Source organism: Zalophus californianus, chromosome 2, assembly GCF_009762305.2.
Source record: "Zalophus californianus isolate mZalCal1 chromosome 2, mZalCal1.pri.v2, whole genome shotgun sequence".
Classification (NCBI taxonomy): domain Eukaryota; kingdom Metazoa; phylum Chordata; class Mammalia; order Carnivora; family Otariidae; genus Zalophus; species Zalophus californianus.
Window position 1 is genome coordinate 137,406,885 of NC_045596.1, and position 18,844 is coordinate 137,425,728.

Consider the following 18,844-nt stretch of genomic DNA (forward strand, 5'->3'; position numbering starts at 1 on the left):
TCTAGTCCTGTCCTGCACTATTTTTTTACACAAACCCTTACTCCTATAGGCTGTTGGAACCCTCCCTCCCTTTCTCTTTTTTAATTAGCACCTGCTGTTCAATGGTGCTCAATATCCCTTGAAAAGTAGCATGTTGTCAGTGATTGATTGCTCCAAGTCATCCCCTTCATTGTTGCCTCTGAAATACAAATTAGATATGCCCTTTTCTCTTGTATGCCAAACCATAACATCAGAATAATCATCCACTAATTAGATAATACCTAAGAAAACAGGAGTACTGCTTCTTCTTCAATTTCTGATTAGCCACAAATATAGACCATGCTCTCTGAATTCTATAAATTAATGTCTCCCACACATCATTCCCAAAGAGGTCTTTATTTTCCTTTCATAGTGCTTGTACCTACGAAGGCAAGTATCTGTGTTCCCAGCAAGAGCAAGGTACTTAACACACATGAGAGATCCATAAATGTTTGTGGAACTAACAAATGAAAGACTGAATGTTGGTATTCACTGTTACAAGTAACTACCAGAAAAACTAGGATTTCCTGGAAGGGTTCCAAGTATTTTACTGAGTCTGAGAAAAGGGATGAAACAAGGCTTTAGCATAGAACTGGAACTGGGACTGCTCAGGAGGTCTTTACTATACTTAATTTCAACCTCTTCTTCCTGATACGCTTCATTTTTCTTTGCTTCCAATCCCCTTTCCCTCTCTTCTTCTTCTTCTGTCTCTCCCTCTCCCTCTATTCCAGCTTCTTTTATTTATGCAATCAACGTGACATGATCCCGTATCCCTCTGACTGCTTTTTGCAATCCATATTTACAAATACAGAAACCAATTTGCCCTCTTAGGCCAAATGTCTGTCCCCAAAATAAACTATGGCCAAAGGGTCAGATGCACAAAATACAGATGCAGTTGCAATCATGCAGATGGAGGAGGAAAAGAGGTAAATTCTAGAAATGGGTGGTAAGCATACAATGAGATGGGTACCTAATGGGATTCTACTACACAGTGAATGACATAAAGCGGCTCTTAGGTGAAATAATAGATTTCACCATAATCCATATAACAAGGATGTTGTTATATGGATTGTTATATGGATTCCTAGACAATATCTTAGGATGTGTCAAGAAATTACAGACCTTTCATCTTTCAGGTATGCTTGAATATTCTCATGGTGCCAAATATTTTCTTTGTTCCTATTTAATCCCCCCAATCTGTCCTTGCAATTGCAAGGAACCTAAAGTACATGATATCATCACTTTGCCTGCTGCATCATTTTCAGGGTCAAACTTAAAAAAAAAAGAGTAAAACTTACTCTTTCCAGCCCAACTACATAATTAAAGTTTGTATTTTGTTTCCCTAGGATTCCGGACTTATAATGTACTTATCTGACACCAGTATTACTATTCCGACTGTTTTACTCCTACCCCTTTGTCTCCATCCCTATAATCTCTGGTGATGTATTCTTTTATTTCCTAACTTTGAAGATAAGCCATGGGGAAAAAAAAAAATGAATTGATTTAAAGTTCTGACTGTTTTTGACCAGCTGTCTGAAATACCTATCTTTACCACGCAGCTCATTTTTATCTTTCCAGCTCATCAGAACCATTCACATTCAGGCCATTCTAGTTGTTTTCTATTAACAGGAATGTCTTAGCAGTGTTTCAGTCCTTCTTTTCCCAGCACTGTTTCTTCCTTTACCTTCTATGTTATATTTTCTTCCTCCAGCTTCAGCAGCTGCTCATCTCCTTGGGAAATTTTTGAAATAGAGTAGCCTTCTGTTTTCTGCTGTTTTTCTTAGACTTTATAAATGAATTACTAATAGATAAACCAACCAACATTTTAATATATTCAATAGTTCTCTAACTTTTCATACTTATATGTGACCAGAATTTCATGGAAAAAAAATTTATGAAAATAAAATTAAGTTAAAAAATGAAAATTTTATGAAAATAAAATTTTACAAAAATGAAACTAACAAAAGCTAAAGGTAACTGGACACCTACTATGTGCCCACTTTTCTATGCACTTTATGGATATCATGTCTATTCTTTCCAATGTCAATATCATATAGTTAGAACTCTTCCTAATTCAAGGTGAAGAAACTGTGGTTCAAGTAAATTTCCTAAGGTCACATGGCCGGTAAGTGAAGAAAATTATCTTCAAATGTAGATTTGGGTCACTCCAGAGCCTATTCAGTTTCCACTACAATACATTATCAATGAATTATTACTGATTTACATATTCATATATACCCTGTTCTCTAACTTTCTGAGTCATTCTGATTTTTTAGTAAAGTAAGACCATAAGTACATACAGAGGCAAAATTTGGAGTGTATTAGTATGCAATTGCTGTAAAATATTACCACAAGTTTAGAATCTAAAAGCAATTAAAATTTATTATCTTACAATTCTAGAGGTCAGAAATCCAAAAATGGGTCTCACCAGCTAAAATGAAAGTATCAGCAGGGCTGAGTTCCTCCTGTGTTCCAGCTTGTAGATGCTGCCCACATTGCTTGGCCTGTGGCATTGCACCACTCTGACAATGCTTCCATCACCACATCTCCTTCTATGACTCTGACCTTCCTGCCTCCCTCTTTCACTGACAGGACCCTGTGACTACACTGGGCTCACCTGGATAACCTGGGATACTCTCCTCATCTCAATATTCTTGACTTAATCTTGGATCTGCAAAAGCCCTTTTGTTATGTAAAGTAACATATTCATAGGGTCTAGGGATTAGAGCATCTTTCTGCAGTTGATTATTCTGCCTAACAAAATGTATGAGAGCTTTCCTTAATTAACACAACAATGTTGTTGGGGCGCCTGGGTGGCTCAGTCGTTGGACTTCTGCCTTCGGCTCAGGTCATGATCCCAGGGTCCTGGGATCAAGCCCCATGTCAGGCTCTCTGCTCAGTGGGAAGTCTGCTTCTCCCTCTCCCACTCCCTCTGCTTGTGTTCCCTCTCTCACTGTGTCTCTCTCTGTCAAATACATAAATAAAATCTTTAAATATATATATGTAATAAAATTAAATTAAATTAAAAAAACAAAAAAACAGCAATGTTGTGATATGACCTATTCCTTAACAGTGTGACTGTTAATGATGATGAAGATGTATTTATTGTTGCTTGGTATTGGGGAAAAAGTAGAAAAAATGATGTTTAAGCAACACATTATACTTCTGTTCTTACAATGAACAACAATAAAAAAACTATTTTTTTCTCTTCCTTGTTCACCTGTTTCCAAATTTTTTCTGATCATTTTTACTGAAAAATATTGTAAATCAAATGTGTCCTTTTATCTTGCCTCTTTGTTCTCTAAGATTGAATAAAGGTCAAAATATGAGTTTGACATTAAAGAAGCTGGATTGGAGAGACACAGCTAAGTTCTACAACTCTTCCCCAAGTTGGCCTTGTCCAAACATTCCTAGATGGCACAGCTGGACACCTGGAAATCTCTAGTAGAAGCACATTTTCTCCAACTGACTTAGTACACTGCAGAAGCAAGAGTAATGAAGAGCAAACGTGATTGCAAGCAGGGGAAGAAATGAGTCAGGGCCATGCATGCACCTGTTCCACCAATTAAGAACAGAAAATAAGGAATAAATAAGAGCAGGAGTTCACTTCTGAATATTCCTAAAAGGATGAGAATGACACTTTGGGGAACTTCAGAAATACAGAGAGAGAAGAAAATATTCCCCTATGAGTAATATATCCTCTATAATCTCCCACCTACATGTGCTTCTATTTTGAAATTGTGATAAAAAACAGAAAGGCAAAAATTTACAGAAAGTAAATAGCTCATATCTTACTTCAGTTTGAAAGCATTTGTTGAACAGTAACTATGGGACACCCTCTTCTAGGCACTGTGAAAAGTGCAAAACTATTGTTAAAGGATAAGTTGCATAGGGTGAGGAGAGAATCAGGTGGCACTATCAGAGTACCAAGAGTACCTAGGGTATCCAGCATTGTATCTTGGAAGAGTCCACAGGAATGTTAGGTAAAATGGGGTGAAAAAAATGAGAAGGACCACAAATGACCTTGCCTCAAGGATGCAGAGAATCTGAAGCAGGGTATAGGGATATAAAAATAAAGAATATATTTAAAAAAATAAATGAGTGTGAATTGCATGAATAAAGAAATTATTCAAAGATTAGTTCTTTAAACCTATGTGAAATAGCTGATCTAAATATTTTTTTTTCTAGTAAGTCCAATGTCTCAGCTTCCTTAGGGACAAGAGATTGATTTCTACTGATGCCATGGATTGTTTTTTTTTCTGTATATAGGCCATACTGTCTTGTTTCTTTGCAAGTCTTTTAATTTTTGTTAAAAACTTAGAAATTTTAGATAACATAATGTAAACTCTGGAAGTCAGAGTCCATCCTCCCTCCCCACCCATTTGTTATCGTTGCTGTTACTTGCTTAGTGACTTTTAAGAGCTAATTTTATAAAGCTTGTATGGTTTTCTTGTGTGTAGCCACTGGCCACTGGCCACTGGTTAGTCATCACCTAATAATTGGACAGAGATTTCTTCAAATTACTGAGACCAGTAAGTTTTCTAACCTCTGCCAGGGGCTCTGTGTTGGGACACACCTTGAATACTAAGCCAAGTAGCTGACAATACTATGTTAGCCTTTATTTTCTGCTTGCACAGAGCCTCAAGGTCAGCAAAAGTTCAGTTCCTGGGGCCTTCTCAGGTCTTTCCTGAGTATGTGCATAGCCTTGGATATGCATCCAACTCTACACATGCATGTGGCCTTCTAGATACCCAGGAATATGTCAAAGATTTTCCTTTGCTATGGACATCTTCTTCCCTAACTTTTGCTTTTAAGCTTTTGGTGAACCTATTGTTTGCCCTAACTGTTATCTATCTCCTCAGCTGGCTATAAAATGAAACCATTTGTCTCTAACAATTTAACAAATGTCCCCATGGAAGAAGCTTTTCACACTGGTTGAACTCCATGTCAGAGCTAGTAAAAACAATTCTGAAAGTGGGTTTTTCCATAGAACTACCTCACAGATCAAATGATGACAATTCTCTGAGAATAAGATTTTTGAAGGAGCTCCAATCCTGTTCTGTTTCTTCTAGTTGTGGCCAGGTTTCTGGTTTTCACTGTGATTATGGGCTGTTGTTTTTCAAAGCCACCAGAGTACTTGGGAGAAGAGGGTGAAGATATGGCAAGATAAAATACCACAAATCTCACTGTTCTTACTGAGATTCTGCCATTTTATTTATTTATTTATTTATTTATTTATTTATTTATTTATTTATTTATTTGACACAGAGAGAGAGAGTACAAGTAGGGGGAAGCAGCAGGCAGAGGGAGAGGGAGAAGCAGACTCTCCGTTGAGCAGGGAGCCCAATGCAGGGCTCGATCCTCGGACCATGGGATCATGACCTGGGCGGAAGGCAGATGCTTAACCAAGGCAGATGCTGAGCCACCCTGGCGCCCCGAGATTCAGCCATTTTTATTGAATAAACACTCCTTGATTGCTGCAAGCTTTTGGCTAATTTCTAGAATTTTGAGAAGGTTAATTCTGACCATTTTGACCAGTTTCCTCATTGCTTCAATGGAAGAAGAAATTTTAGGAGGTTCTTCTCTGCCAGTTTCACTGATATACCAATATAAAGATTAAAAGACTGAGTTTGGGAGACAATCCCACAATTTAGCAGGTAATTACCTTGCCCATGTGAGAAATGATGGCAACTTGAAGTAGCGTATTGGTAGTAGAACTCAACAGAAGTAAACAAATTTGAAAGATATTTAGAAAAAAAATTATCAGGTCTCATGTTGAAAGTTAGAGTGTTGTAGACAAAATTATGGTCCCCATGATCTTCACCCCTTGGTGCTACTCCAGTGGTTGCATTACTTTACATGGCAAAAGCAATTTTGCAGATGTATTAAGATTTTTAATCAGCTGACCTTAAAATAGTGAGAATATCCAAGATTATCCAGGGCTACCCAATGTAATCACATGGGCTCGTATAAGAAGAACAAGACAAAGAAGGAAGATGTGGCAGAAGAGGAAGTCAGAGAGAGCCAATGCATAAGCAGGGCTTTCTGTGCACCATTGCTGGCTTGAAGGAGGAGGAGACCATGCAGAAGGTATGTAAGCCTAGAAGGGGACCCTGAGAACCAGGTGAGGACCAAAGAACTGGCTGATACTTTGCTTTTAGCTCAATGAGACCCTGAGGAGGGAGTCCAGCCATACTGTGCTAGACTTCTTTCCTACAAAACTCTGTGGTAATAAAATAATGTTTGGTAATGTGTTATGTTAGCAATAGAAAAATTAATACTGAGAGTGAAGGAGAGAGAGAAAGCGAGGTTACAATCTTGTTTGTGTCATACAAATGAATGGAAATTGGCATAATTTTCTGAAATAGGAACAAATTGGGGAGTGAGCAAGTGAAAGCCAAGTGAGAAGCGAGAATTAAGAGTTCAATTTTGGACAAGTTCACCTTTCAGTACACTGAAAGTTCAAGTAAAAAAAATGTTAATAGTCTATGGCTGATATAGATCTGGAGCTCAGAGAGCAAATCAGGTCTAAACATATGAATTTATTTGCATATAGCTGTTAATCGACACCAAATATATGGATAAAATTGCCTACAGAGAGAGTATAAAATGAGAAGAGACAAATGATTATCTGAAGCTGTGTTGCCCCCAATTGCTTAGGTATAGCCTGAAACAAGATTCCCTTAATTAAACCTATATCTTTGCTCTGCGTTCCCCAATCCACTTTAAGATGGATATTTAGAGTTTGAAGTGAAGTTTGGCTTTCTCAAAGCACTTCAGGGGGCAAGAGTGGCCAACAAATTCCAATATCCTAACATTTTCTTAGAATGTTTCCTGAAAACTCCAACTAGTTTAAACAGCAGCTTCACTATCAAATATCAAGGATTGCCAATTTTTAGCAGACTGGCATGATGAAACGCCCCATCTCCTTGCTTCCCTTAAGTCGGGCAACTCTGCATTTGATGATTGAACATTTAAATATTGCACTTCTAAGTATTTAATGTCTCCATTTTCCAGAACCCCTTCATTTGAAAAATATAGAAAATCCCCACTAGCTTAGGCAAAAAATAGAAATTTATTGAGTTTACTCATTCAATAAGTAAATAATTATTTTTTTATTAATTGTATAACATATCAGACACTGTGCTGAGTGCCAGATATTCAGAGGTAAACAATAACACCCTGGCCCCCTGCACTCCAAGGTAAGAATCTAGTGGGGTATGCAGATATTTAGTATAATACGCAACAGGAAGAAATGTTGAATAACCAAGTTGAAGCCAAGGCAAAGATGGAGCTGAGCTTTAGAAACCAATAAGGCAAGAAATCACACCAAGAATAATAACTGCTGAGGGCCTCTATTATATTAGACCCTTTTCTTTTCATAATCTTAGATAATTCTCACAAGTGTATAATTTGAATAGTATTAGCTCCACATTGCCGATGAGGAAATTAAGGTTCAAAAAGATTAACAAATTGTCTAAAGTAATGTAAGTGGTAAAATAGAGAGCTAATATTTGGACCCAAAGCTCAAAACTTCAACATTCATGCTCTTTTTATTACATCATTTTACTTCCACCCTCAAATCCAGGACAATGAGAAAATGACAGTTATATCCAATTTTCTTTTTTTTTAAGATTTTATTTTTTTTATTTATTTACTTGAGAGAGAGAGAGAATGAGCAGGCAGAAGGGCAGAGACAGAGAATCTCAAGCAGACTCTCCACTGAGTGCTGGGCCACCTACACAGGGCTCCATCTCATGACCCATGAGATCATGCCTGAGCCAAAACCAAGAGTCTGACGCCCAACCTACTGAGCCACCCAGGCACCCCTGTCCAATTTTCTTTAAAAATATAAACATGTGACAACTTTATCATTCATTCATACCAATGGACAGGTTCTTCTATGACTTCCCTGTTTGAGACTGTTTCTCTCCACAACTGATTCCATAGCTTTGAATACAACTACAGTTATGTAATTAACCCATTAGCATGGAAATAATATATATAAATAGGTATGTTATATAGAGATATATTATATATAAGGATATATTAAGACTGAACTAATCAGTGTTGCTTCATTAATGCAAATTAGGAGAAACTAGCTGCATATTTATGTTTGAAAACAATAATAAAATGAAAGAGATGTTAATAGATTTTTTTAAAGGTAAGTTAAAATTAAAGTATTATATGTAAGCATATTACAATACTGATACAGTTTAAATGTAGTAGGCAAGAATACGTTAAAAGAAACCCAACTTGACAGATTTTGTATTGTTTATATACCCCATTTACATGGCATTTCTGAAAACAAAGCCATTTGAGATGGCTGAGCAGTAGGAAGTATAAACCACAGTCTGTGAACGTCGGTATCAAATATGTCCATAAAGGGAATAGTGTCCCCAAAGAATATTATTTTTGAGGAAATCTCATATTAGAGACATAGCTCAGTAATACAATTTTTAAAAATTGAAAAAGGAACAACTATAACAATGTAAAAAAATAGTTAATGCCCATTTTGATCTATGTATTTCATTTTCTTCTGACAGCAGTGCCAAGCACTGAAATTCCAGAATTTACCATGAATAATGTATAAGCAACACAAGGGTTCATCTAGCCATATTAAAAACCCCTGGCTTCAGGTTGACATTCCATACATTAGGTGGGAGAGAGAAGAACCTGAGTTTTCTAGTTCAGTGGGCTAATTTAACTTCTTCTTTGCTAAAGTGCATGCACCCACACTGGTATATATGCATATACACTCACCTGCACACATACAGGAAGAACAAACAAAATTATTTCAATCTATAAAATTCAAATCCCAATTTCTGAACTATTAGCAATAATGTTTGGTGACTCACTGGATGTTGGATAAAATTTATGTAACTCCAAGAAGAGCAAAATCATTACCCAAAGTAAAGATGTCATTTTGAATATATTGCATTTACTTATGTATATTCTCCTGACAATAATTTGCATTGTGTTTGCTTATCTATGCTTAACAAATAACTCTATATCAAAAGCGAGATCTGGGCACTGGAGCCTGAGAGATTCTGTATACCATAGACACTAAAGGGAAAGTGTTACCCAAGTGGCTCCAAGCCCTCCAACTTCCTGGGATTCTTCCCTTTTCAGAACAGTTCAATTCTCTCCAGCCCTGCCCATAGGCCATGGAGACCGTGGCGCAGTAGCGACCTAGGTGTGGGGCGGCGGCCATGGAGGCCATACTGAACGAGGAAGACCTGCTGAAGTTTGAAAAGAAATTTCAGTCTGAGAAGGCAGCAGGCTCCGTGTCCAAGAGCACACAGTTTGAGTATGCCTGGTGCGTGGTGCGAAGCAAGTACAACGATGACATCCGGAAAAGCATCGCCCTGCTGGAGGAGCTGCTGCCCAAAGGGAGCAAAGAGGAATAGCGGGATTATGTCTTCTACCTGGCTGTGGGGAACTACCGGCTCAAGGAATATGAGAAGGCATTAAAGTATGTGCGGGGCCTGTTGCAGACAGAGCCCCAGAACAACCAGGCCAAGGAACTGGAACGGCTCATTGACAAGGCCATGAATAAAGATGGACTAGTGGGCATGGCCATTGTTGGAGGCATGGCCCTGGGCGTGGCGGGTCTGGCTGGACTCATCAGACTTTCTGTGTCCAAGTCCAAATCCTGAATGAGACTGCACCTCCGCCTCTGCCCAGGGATACGTGGGAGCCTATGGAGGACACTCGAAGAGGGGGGACCCATCCATCTTTGTTGTCTATTTCTTCTACACCCCATCACTGCCCTCTGGCGTTCAGCCTCATTTCCCCAGAGACGTGTCCAGTAGCCCCAAACCATGTGCTCCGGGATGAGTGTAAATAAAACTGGGCCTTGGCTTGGGAATTAAAAAAAAAGAATAGTTCAATTCTCCTTTATCCCAAGTACTCTGGGCAGTGTATCACTGTCCAAATTATTTCTGAAGTTCTTGGAATCAGGTGCTGTAATTCTCTTTATCATGTTTATGTCCAAAATTAAATCTAGTTATTACTGTATGGTTTGATCCCTGCCATCTTAACTTTTATAGTTTCTTTCTTTTCTTCCTGTCCCATTGCTCTGTGATGTATCTTATCTCTGTTCCTTCTTTCGAACCCCCGTTGGAATTCTTTTTGGTGTAACCAGTTTTTACTCAGGGTTTTGGCAGAATGAAGCAACACTAGCAGAGTACATAAAAGTACATAAAAGAAAACAATTTTTAATTTATCACAAGATATCCATGCCTTAATAGCATTGAACCATCACCACCATAGAAAACTTCCCACCAACTGCCCTTATTCTAAAGCTGTTTGTTTGCTTATTTTTTATTTTTTGTGTTTTTATCTTCCACAACTTTAATCCCATCATATCTTCTTCACATTGTCCAGCAACAACTCAAAACTCAAAACTCAAAATGTCTGTTACTTTATTAAGCAAAGTTAGCTTTCCTGACTTCCTTGTCCTTCATAACAAAAGGATCATTAAAATGTTTCTCTAAACAAAAGATACCATCTGTGATCTCCAACGTAAGAAATACACCAACAGACATTTGAAACTGAAGTTTTTCTTTCATGTAAGATGAAATCCATTGACAGCAAACTGTCCCACTGATAGTCTCTGAAAGCATAAAGGAATTTTGAGAAACTGACTCTCTTCATTTGCTGAGAAAATCTGAATCACATTTGGTTGGTTGATTATTTCTTACTATCACACAAAATCAAATTAGAAATATTAGCCTTCTTGATTTCAGACAGGAGTTCCACAAAAAGTCCAAAATATTGCAAAATTATTGCAAAATATTTTGGAGTAGATTTACAACAAAAACACAAAGAAGACTTTGGGTTTGTTTAGAGAGAGGACTTCTGCCTGTTTTTCCCCTGGTTCCCTCAAATGCTCACATTTCACATACTTTCTCCATTTTGAGGCTGGTCTCAGAGATGCTGGCAAGGTGGGGTGCAAAACCAGTAAGGGGTTCATTTCTCCCCAAATCAGTCAGAGTATGGTAGGGTCCCTCCTGCCTGTATTAGCAAGTTCAGGTACAGCAGCCCTTTCTCAGTGATTTTCAAGATCACCTAAACAGAATCGTCTTTTTTTTCAAGAAACTGCCTATTTTTCTTTAGCAGTAGAAAAAACCCAAATTTTTATTTCCTCATTCCATAAGATATAAAGCAGTGCCAGAGAAAATGGAGGACATGAGAAGAAAAAGTCTTTCTGTATTTCTATCACTTCTTACTAAGGTGCACACAATAAGGACAACACTTCGATCTGTTGAAGCATTAGCATTCCAGGCTCAGGCCAAAAAAAAAATCTGTGTATCAGATTCTACTTCCCAGCCCAGATTATACGAAGTTACACTCTAGGAAAGGGTCCTGCACACTGTTCTGCAGAGTAGCTGATGCATTTCCCTTCATAGGCTGAAGTGCAGAAACCCAAAATACACAACTCTTCATCACCATTCTTTTAACAAATGTTATTTGGGCCTTTGAAATATTTATGATTGGATTTCCTCCTTAGTTTCTTTGATTAGTCATCTTTATTTGTGTATTTCTTTATTACCTTTCTACTAATTTACATTTTCTTTTCATTTTTTCTTTTATAGCATCTGATATGGAAAACAAAAGATGTGGGACTTAATTGGTTGAAACTTGAAATTTTCAGACGTTATTTTGGTACTATTATATTGGAAAAAATGAATTTTTAATATAGACTGTTCTAGTCAAACCCTTCATCTTAAAGAATAGGAAGTTGAAACCTAAAGAGATTAAGTAAGACTTGCTGAGAATTTCTCAGATTTTATTAAAACAGGAATCCTGGTCTCTTGCTTCTCAGGCTATGGCTTTCTACAATATGTCCTGCTGCCCTCAATCCCTATGGTGCATTTAGTTTGTCATACTCAATAACAGCTAATACCCTGTGTTGTATTACTTACTATTGTTTTATATTTATTATTGTCTAAACTACCGGATTACAACTTTTTTGAAAATAAAGGTTATGACTGATTCTATAGTATCCTTGGAAGCTAGTATACTACAGTGCTGGGCATATTTTTTGACACTCAATATTTGCTGGGTAATATTAACATATCCTTTTTTTTACAAGTATCTTTGCACATCTTCTTTCTTCCTGAATTGACTGAATGATGTTAAAACTAAGATCAAATTAATTTCAGGAGTAAATAATAAGTCTTTTTCTATCCCCTCACTAAGGGTAATGTGAGAAAATGTTGCTAGAATACATGAAACCTTTAGGGAGGAACTCTAATCTTCCCTGTACTGATGTTTCCATATCAAAGGAACTCCATTACAGTAACACTCCAGCCTCTCTGTTCTGGTACTCACTCTTCCCCTGAAATTTCACACTTTCCCAAAGGAAATAAAGAAAATGTTTTTACTCAAGACAGGAGTTCTGTTTTCACAACTCCATGGAAATACCATTTATATTGTATTCCAATTGGTGGCCCTGAATCTGGCCCTTCTTTAAGGGGCCTAATTGTCTTCAGAGAGGTTAATTTGTTATTTCTTTCAGCCATGTGGTAGGCTCGGGAGGGCAGGCAGTCCTATAGTTTGAGGGATAAATTTAATGCTTTGGAGCAACAGTAGCAAAAATACTTGTCTGTAAATCTGGGCTATATTGTTCACACAACTTCTCAGTAATGAAGCCAGGATTTTTGACCCCTATTTCATTTGCTTCCAAATTCAGGTGATAGGAAAAAGGGACTGTTATTTATTCAGTGAACCCCATCAAATATCAAGAACAGCTACCTCTTTTTGTAAATTGCTTCAAAAGCCCCCAAAGAGGACAGCAGATATATTTTAGCTATAAACTATCTGAATGTTCCAGAATGTAAATATGGGTGTCCACTGATTGCAGGAAGGAAAATGGGGTGTTAACTGTCTCCTAGTATAGGAGAAGGTGATAAACTTAACTTTCATATTTCTATTACTTCTGTATTCCTGGCATTACAAAGACCACTGTACAAAACAATATGGTGATTCATTTTATCCAAGTTAATATTCTAACAACACTGGAAGCTACAGTTTTTCACATACAAGCTCCTTACACAGAAAGTCATAAAAAAGTTTGTCTGGAACATTGCTGAATTAATATGATGCAGAGTCTCAATCTTAACCAAGTTTGTCACTTCTTAAAATAATGTATTAGAAAGTCATGGATTGGGGCGCCTTTGGTGGCTTAGTTGATTAAATGTCAGACTCTTGGTATTGGCTAAGGTCAGGTTCTCACAGTCAAGGGATGGAGCCCCATGTCCAGCTCTGAGCTCAGTGTGGAGTCTGCTTCAGATTCTCTCTTCCTCTCCCTCCCACTCACTCTCTCTCTCAAGTAAATAAATAAAATCTTAAAAAAAGAAAGTCATTAATTAACTAGTAGACATAATTACCATAAACACTCAATAATGAATTAATTGATTTATTTTTAGTAATACTTACAATGGGTACTAGATACCTCCCAAGAGAAAATGGAAAAATGAAGTATAATATTAGACAAGTTGATCAAAATAACATTTCCAGTATATTAGATAATTTCTTAGTTGCCTTCTCATTGAGGTCTTTCTTGACCACTCTTTCTAAAACTCTTTTTTATTTTTTTTTAATTGGTGGAGGTGGGCAGAGAGAGACTCTCAAGTAAGCTCCATGCCCGACATGGAGCCTGACATGGGGCTCAATCTCACAACCCTGAGATCACAACCTGAGCTGAAATCATGAGTTGGATGCTTAACTGACTGAGCCACCAGGTTCTTCAACTCTTTCTAAAACCTTAAATGAATACCCTGTCACTTTATATCCCCTTACTCTGCTTTTTTTCTCCTTGGTTCTTATCACTGATTAATAGGCTGTATATTTTGTTTATCTTTTTCATTGCCCATCTCCCCCAAATATACATTTCATGAGAACAGAGATATTTTGTTCACTGCTGTGTCTCCAGTGCCAACATCTGACACATAATAAGTTCTCAATAAGTATTTGTTAAAGAAATGAACAGATAGATGAAGGACAAACTGAAGAATTATATTAATTTTCTTTTTCTTACAGTGAAGAAAATTGCCTTTTTCTGCAGGGAGGAAAATTGTTTTTCCCTGTCCTGGACCTGTCCCTACAGAGTCTCTTCATTCCTCTCCATCATGCTTCTTTACTTCTTTTCCAACAAAAACAATACAGATGCTGGTAGAGCATGATATTTAGAACCTAAAAACAGATTTGTTCTACCTCTTTCACTTATGAGTTGTTTAATTTGAGCCCGTTATCTCACTTGTGAAGTGGGAATACAAATACAAATACATTAGCAAAAATGTAGAAAAGATTAAATGAGCATTGGAAGTGCTTTGTAAACCTCAAAAATTTTTTATATAAATATTTACAGTTACAGGCCATCTGTCATTACTAGAAGAGCTTTTTCTTCTCCTTTCTGCCAGGTAATATTTATCCTCCAGTCCGTATTTTTTTTTCATTATAAATAAAACTATTCCATGAACTCATTCTTCTGGAATCAACAGAACAGCAGGGCAGTAGTTTTTATACAGCTGGTCATAGAGGCAAAGGCCATGCCATTTTCCATTACTTGTGTGACTGCTGCCAGTAATAGTCCTCCCACAACCAGACTTAAATCAATGAGCTAATAGAAAAAAATAATAACTCATTTAAGGGTCTAGCAGCCAGAGAATGAAATATTAGACAAGGCAAACAAAATACGTGTTTGGTAAATAAGATCAGAAGTGGAATAAGTAATGTAATTAGAAGGGCACTAGAAAGATCTTTTTTAATTCGCTGCAGGCTCTGAAATTATAAAATGAGGGGGCAGTCCAAGATGGTTGAATAGGAAGACCCTAAACTCATAATCTCTTACAGATATACCAAATCTACAGCTACATATGGAATTATTCCTACGGAAAAAACAAACAAACAAACAAAAAAAACCAGAAAACTAGTTCATCCGCCCCCTCCTCAACAAGGGATAAAAGGACTACATCAAGATGGATGGGAGAGGCAAAGATCTGGTCTCACCAAAACCCCACCCCTGGTGACTGAATGATATGTGAAGGATACACATTTGCTAATTTTATGAGACTGACACGCTGCCTACTGCTCTAAGGAGGCAGGTACACATTTGTTAATTTTAGAGCTTCTGCCAGAGGTGCAGGGACCAGTTGGGGCTTTCTTTGGGGACAGAGACACTGGTAAGTGTAATTTTTGCACTCCATATACCTTGCTAGCACAGGTGAGTGTGTGTGGGCACAGTCTTGCTAATACTTCAGATGTTCCCCATCCTCAATCTTCCTCTCTTACATTGCTAAAGCCTTGGGCATGCCATATTCTCAATACTCTTTCCCCAGCATTGCTTAAGCCACAGACATGCTCAACCACCAGCACTTTTCAGCATCAGTAAAGCCACAAAGCATGCCCTGTACCCAGCTAAATCTTTCCCTACCTTGCTGAGGCCACTGGCTTATCCTGCACCAAGTGTTATTCTAAAGTTGGGGACATGACCCCCCCTTCAACACTCTCCCCCAGTCTTGCTAAAGCTGGCAGGTGAGTGCAGTCCACACAGAGGATGCTTCTTGATTCCCTGGCTCTGGTGGCCAAGGAGGTTTGGGTTCCTGGGTGCCATGGGACTACAACAATAGAAAGACTGTTCAGAGCAGGTTACCACACCCAGGGTACTGCACAGACAGCAGAGTGAAACTCACCCTCAGTCTGCCTGTGAAAAGGGCCCATTACCATGTCTTAAAACTTCAACCTGAGGGACAGGATTCAAGTTTGCTGCACATCTAGAGGCTACAGAGGTGCCTTCAGGGAACATAGGCAGGGATATACCATCTTTGCAACTTCCTTTGGCCCTGGGCATGCCTTGGGCATGCATACCACAGCTCAGTGATACATCTCAGGAGCTTATACACTTGTCTGAAGCTCCAGTTCTTGCAAATGTTGGCCAGGGGACGCCTCCAGATCTCCTCGGTCCAGAGGTCAGTACGGTCCACAACTGTAGTCCCACAAGACTGTACATATTTATGTATGTAAAAACTGCTGCTTGAGTATCTGGCTTCCAATCAGGTTGAAATTAGGTACTAAGATCACTCCCTTAGAAACACTGACAGGTCTTAGTACTCCCTCAACAATTGGGTTGTCAAGAATAAATCAGTTTACTTAGACAATCACAAAGGCAACCAAGAGCTAAGTCAAGGTTGAACAATAAGTTTCATCACCTACACAAGCCTACTCCTTCAAGACTGGTAGAGGTAGTTGTAGTAAAGGTAGTGGATTAATTACTTATAAATCTAGTGTGAAGGTTCAAAGACAAAAGTAGGAAATTAGTTATAACTACAGTAACTAGTGAAGGGATATGCAAAATAAAAGATGTAAAATACAACATCAGAAACATAAAATGTGGTGGGGGAACAGTAAAAATTTAGAGGTTATAGAATGCATTCAATTTTAAGTTGCTATCAACTTAAAATAGATTGTTATATAGAGAGGCTATTATATATGAACCTCATGGTAACCACAAAGCAAAAACCTATAGTAGATACACAAAAGATAATGAGAATGGAATATAAACACAACACTAAAGAAAATCATCAAATCACAAGGGAATAGAGCAAGAGAAGAGAAAGTAGAGAGGAATTGCAAAAATGGCCAGAAAACAATGAAAAAAATGGCAATAAGTACATACCTATCAATAATTACTTTAAATATAAATGGACTGAATTCTCCAATCAAAAGACATAGAGTGGCTGAATAGATAAAAACACGAGATTAATCTATATATTGCCTACAAGAAACTCATTTCAGATATAAGGACATGAACAGACTGAAAGTGAAGGGATAGAAAAAGATACTCAATGCAAATGGAAATGAAAAGAAAGCTGATACAGCTGTATTATACCAGATAAAATAGGATTTTAAAACAAAGACTATAATAAAAGACAAAGAAGGGCATTACATAATGATAAAGGGGTCAATCCAATGAGATAATATAAAATTTATAAACATTTATGCACCCAACATGGGAGCACCTAAACACATAAAGCAAATATTCACAAATAGAAAGAGAGAAACTGACAGCAATACAATAATAGTGCAGAATGTTAATACACCACTTACATCAATGGACAGATCATCCAGACAGAAAATCAATAAGGAAACATCAGTCTTCAATGACACATTAGACCAGATGAACTTAACAGATACATATAGAATATTCCATCCAAAAGCAGCAAAATACGCATTCTCCTCAGGTGTACATGAAACATTCTCCAGGATAGACCACATGTTAGGCCTCAAAACAAGACAATCAATTTAAAGAATATTGAAAGCATATCAAACATCTTTTCTGATCACAGTAAAATGAAACTAGAAATCAGTTCCAAAGAAAATTGAAAAAAATCACAAATATGTGGAGATTAAACAACATGAGACTGGAAAATTTGGGGGCCAACAAAAAAATCAAAAGGGAAATAAAAAAATACCTTGGGACAAATGAAAATGGAAATACAGTAATCCAAAATCTTTGGGATGCAGCAAAAGTAGTTCTAATTGGGAGGTTTATACCAATACAGGCCTACTTCAAGAAACAAGAAAGATCTCAAATAAATAATATTACTTTATACCAAAAGAATCTAGAAAAGAAAGAACAAATGACTCCCAAAGTTAATAGAAGGAAGGAAATAATTAAAATCAGAGAGGAAATAAATAAAATAGAGACTAAAACAATAGAAAAGATTAATGAAGCTAAAAGCTGGTTCTTTGAAAGGATAAACAAACTTGACAAACCTAAAGGCTCAAGAAGAAAAAAAGAGAAGGCTCATATAAATAAAATCAGAAATGAAAGAGAAGTTACAGCTGATAACACAAAAATACAATGGATCATAAGACACTACTATAAATAATTTTAAACCAAGAAACTGAACAACATAGAAGAAAAGGATACATTTCTAGAAATACACAATCTTCCAAGAGTGAATTCATAAAAGAATTTCAAGAGGAACCAATAAAAACCAGCATCAATATTCATATCCTAGGTTTTAGATAGCTAGCTCTGTCACTGGAAGGCAGAGAACAAAAGTCCAGTGAAATAAGACTCGTATTAAGTGAATTGCAATGCTAGGAAGATAAAATCCCCAGAATAATTTTTAAAAAGAATATATTAACCTAGAGCAAGTTTCAGGAAACTTTCTCTGTAAATATCAGATAGTAAATATTTTAGACTTTGCAGGCTGTTTGGTCTCTATTGCAACTACTCATTTCTGACCTTGTAGTGTGGAAGCAGCCAGACACAGTAAGTAAGTGAATGGGTATGGTTGTGTTCTTATAAAATTTGATTTACAAAAAGAGAGACAGTGGAAAGAATTGGCCAGTAGACCATAGTGTACTAACTGCTGGCCTAGAGGTCCAAAATGGGTGCATTCCTGTCATCCACATCCCAGAATGAAGAAGTGCGATTTCAGGAAATTGGGAAAATGCTGAATATAAACACATCTTAAAGTTTCCTAATGTTGCCAAGGGCTGGTTCTGCCATCACGCTTTACATGGAATATGAAATCTTACTTACTTGATTCTTGTAAGTAAGTAAATGATTCTTCTTGATTCTTCTTACTTACTTGATTCTTCTTTCTTCAATCACAATTCAGTTTAGCAAAGAAGACCTATCACTCTACAAAAGATGCTTAAGTCAATTGTTCCCTTTCCTTTTGACAGGATACCCTCATTGGCAGCAGTACAATAGAATAATGGCTAAGAGTGTGGGTTCTGAAGTCAGATTTCCAGCATTTGAATCCTGCTCTGTCTCCCATCTCCCACTCACATATGTGACCTT

At 37.3% G+C, this 18,844-nt stretch overlaps 1 pseudogene; it reads left to right on the forward strand.

Moving 5' to 3' along the window:
• The first annotated feature begins 9,215 nt into the window (after window positions 1-9,215).
• LOC113925673 lies at window positions 9,216-9,716 on the forward strand (annotated as a pseudogene).
• The last annotated feature ends 9,128 nt before the right edge of the window (window positions 9,717-18,844 follow it).